Here is a 3,874-nt window from a genome sequence, read left to right on the forward strand (position 1 = left end):
ATAATTTTCCTTTTATGCTTCTGAGTTCTTGGCAAGGATTCCTATAACAAAAACACAGATTAAAACAAAATTTAAAACCCAGAAACAAGTCCATACATTTATGGTCAATTGATTTTGGGCACAAATGCCAAGAACACACAATGGAAAATGGACAATCTCTTCAATAAATGGTGCTAAATATGCAAAATAATGAAAATTAGAACCTTATCTCATGCTATATACAATAATCAACTCAAAATGGATTAAAGACTTAAACATAAGACCGAAACTATAAAACTACTAGAAGAAAATATAGGGGAAAATTTTAGGAGATTGACATGGCAATTATTTATTGGATAAGACCCTAAAAGCATAGGCAACAAAAAATAAAAATAGACAATTGTGAAGCTTGTGCACCACAAAGAAAACAATCAACAGTGAAGAGACAACCTATGCAATGTAAGAAAATATTTGTAAACCACCCGTCTGATAAGGAGTTGATATTCAAAATATACAGGACATTCAAACAACTCAATAGTAGAAAAACAAATAATCAATTTTTTAAATGGGCAAAATAAACCCTGACTAGACATTTCCCAAAAGAAGACAAGCAAATGGCCAATAGGTATGTTTTTAAAATAGTCATCATCACTAATCATCAGGAAAATGCAATAACTATAAGATGTCTCCTGACGCCTCTTGTAATGGCTATTATCCAAAGGTGAAAGATAAGTGTTGGTAAGGATGTGGAGAAAATTTTGCACACTATTGGCAGGAATGTAAATTAGTACAGCTATCATGGAAAACAGAAGAGATATTTCTCAAAAAGTTAGAAACAGAGCTACTATATAATCCAGTAATCCCACCTCTGGATATATCTAAAGGAAATAAAGTTAGTATGTCATACAGATATCTGCACTCCCATTCTTACTGTAGCATTATTCATTCGCAACAGTCAAGATATGGCAGTGAATGAATGAAATAAAGTATATGAGATACACACACACAAACACACACACACATTGGAACATGATTCAACATGAAAAAAAGAAAAGAAATTCAGTCATTTGAGACAGCATGGATTAACTTGAAGGACATTATGTAAAGGAAAATAAGCCAGCACTCTTGAATAGATTCATGTGGTTATTGAGGGAGTGGGTTAGTTATCATGGGAGTGGGTTCCTGATAAAAGAATGCATTTATGCCTCTCTATTTTTTCTTTCTCTCTCACACCCCCTTGCCCTTCTGTCCTCCACCATGAGATGACACAGCAAAAAGGTCCTCACCAGATGCAAGCCCCTTGACCTTGAACTCCCCAGCCTCTAGAACTATAAGACATGCATGCCTATTTTGTATGAATTATCCAGTCTCAGGTATTCTGGTATAGCACCACAAAACAGACTAAGACATGCATAATCTCACCTATGTGTTGAATCTAGAAAAGTCAAACTCATAGAAGCAGAGGATAGAATGGTGGTTACCAGGAGTTGTAGGTGCTGCTGAAGGGGAGTTGGTTTCGTAGATGCTGGTCAAAGGATGCAAAACTTTAATCGAACTAAAGAAATAAGTTTATGAGATCTAGTTTATGAGATCTGTAGTCACATGGTGACTACAGTTGATAGCGATGTATTGCACACTTGAAAATCACTAAGAGAATAGATTTTTTTTCTTTTGAGTTGGAGTCTCACTCTGTCACCCAGACTGGAGTGCAGTGGCCGCTCCCGGCAACCGCAGCCTCAACCTGATGGGCTCCGGCGATCCTTCCGCCTCAGCCTTCCAAGTAGCTGAAACTACAGGCATGCGCTACCACGCCCGGCTCATTTTTTTATTTATTGTAGAGATGAGGTCTCGCCAAGTTGCCCAGGCAGGTCTTGAACCCACGGGCTCAGGCAATCCACTCACCTCAGCCTCCCAAGGCGCGGGATTACAGGCTGAGCCACCGAGCCTAGCTGAGAATAGATTTTAAGTGTTCTCAACACATACAAAAAAATGATAAATATTTGAAGCAATGCCAAATGTGTTCCCCAAAGTCCACGTGTTGGAAACTTGCCTTCATGAATAGATTCATGTGGTTATTGAGGGTGTGGGTTAGTTACCATGTTAATTAGCTCAATTTAGTCATTCCACAATCTATACATATTTTTTCAAAGCACATTGTACACCAGAAAGTATATACAATTTTTATTTGTCAATTTAAACAATACATTTTTAAAAGAAAAAGAAAAGAGGACAGTCCAAGAAAAGAAAGCAAACAAGTTTATTCACATGTATATTTCACACAGACATGAGAGAAAACTTAGGGAAAGAGTAACTCTCAAAGAGTTTGCTTAGATTTCCAGCTTACATAACATCTCCAATACTGAACAATACATTTTTAGAGAATGGTAAGACAAAGGAAAAGGATCCTGAGTCTCTAGGAGTGGTGAATTGTGGGAAAGCAAACATATAGGAAGCTGATAATAATTAAAGGCTAGTTAGTAAATTTTGTTGTGCAGATTCCTCTGGTGTTTCTCCAGGCTGATAAGTGTCTGAGGTCATCTCTGGTGACCAACTTTTGTCCTTCCTGGTAAAGAGGGGAGGAGGGACACCTTTGTAAATTTATGTCCTGAGTGACCTCTCACAGAAACAAAGATCCGAGTATCACATGTTCTCATTCATATAATGAACCCTGAACATTCAATGTAATACTATAAGAAAATGATTGACAGTAGTAGGAAACTATGGCGTGGGGAGGGAGATGGGATTAACGGTAGCAAATATCTGTCTGGGGACGGGGAAACACCTCTTATCAACAAGGGTGCCTGAACGAAACGTATTTGTATACCTAACCCTTAACTGTACCCCACAATATCATAATAAAAAATATTGATTAAAAAAAAAAAGAAAATGGGGAAGGCCTTTTTTGGATACTTCTCAATTGTTTTTAGTTGAAAATAATTCTTATGGCAAAGTGGTGTATTTTAAAGTGGCATATTCTTTTACCCTTCATAATCAAAGCCACATCAATAAAGAGAACATTTCTAGTACTTGATAAACTTATGTGTCCCCTCCCTGCCACAACCCTCACTTTTAAGAATAGAGATTAGAGCAGTGTGAAAAAGAAGAGGCAAGAACGATCCCCGGATGGACCAAAGCCTTAGTTCCAGTTCTGCTGCCATCACCACCACGCCCAAGAGAAAGGCTGAAGGGGATGCTAAAGGAGATGAAGCCAAGGTGAAGGACGAACCCCAGAGAAGATCTGAAAGGTGTCTGCTAAACCTGCTCCTCCAAAGCCAGAGCCCAAGCCTAAGAAGGCCCCAGCTAAGAAGGGAGAGAAGGTACCTAGAGGAAAAAGGGAAAAGCCGATGCTGGCAAGGAGGGGAATAACCCTGCAGAAAATGGAGATGCCAAAATAGACCAAGCACAGAAAGCTGAAGGTGCTGGAGATGCCAAGTGAAGTGTGTGCATTTTTGATAACTGTGTACTTCTGGTGACTGTACAGTTTGAAATACTATTTTTTATCAAGTTTTATAAAAATGCAGAATTTTGGTTTTTGGGGTTTTTTTTTAAGTTATGTTGTTAGCACACAGAACACTTCATTGTTGTTTTGGGGGAAAGGGGTATATGTCACTAATAGAATGTCTCCAAAGCTGAATTGATGTGGGGAAAACACCTTTCCCTTCTAGTTTTAAGAGACTTCCTCTTGGCTTCCAGGAGGAGGGATTCCCTGACGTTGACACACATAGCCACCTTGGTACAAACACCTTGTGGTGTGGAAAAACATTCATTTTTTTATGCCCTCTTCTCCCTTTCTGCCTTCATCATAGACTTAACTCCCTTAAACCCAGACATCTGTTGGGACCTGACCCCCAATAATTGGTTACCAGTATGTCAGTGATGCCACTGAGATGGCACC

The 3,874-nt window shown here is 38.8% G+C and overlaps 1 pseudogene; it reads left to right on the plus strand.

The window, feature by feature from the left end:
• Positions 1 to 3,102: 3,102 nt before the first annotated feature.
• Positions 3,103 to 3,501, plus strand: LOC103250099 (annotated as a pseudogene).
• Positions 3,502 to 3,874: the final 373 nt, after the last annotated feature.

This window comes from Carlito syrichta, unplaced genomic scaffold (assembly GCF_000164805.1).
Source record: "Carlito syrichta isolate Samal-C Ts95f unplaced genomic scaffold, Tarsius_syrichta-2.0.1 Scaffold126511, whole genome shotgun sequence".
Classification (NCBI taxonomy): domain Eukaryota; kingdom Metazoa; phylum Chordata; class Mammalia; order Primates; family Tarsiidae; genus Carlito; species Carlito syrichta.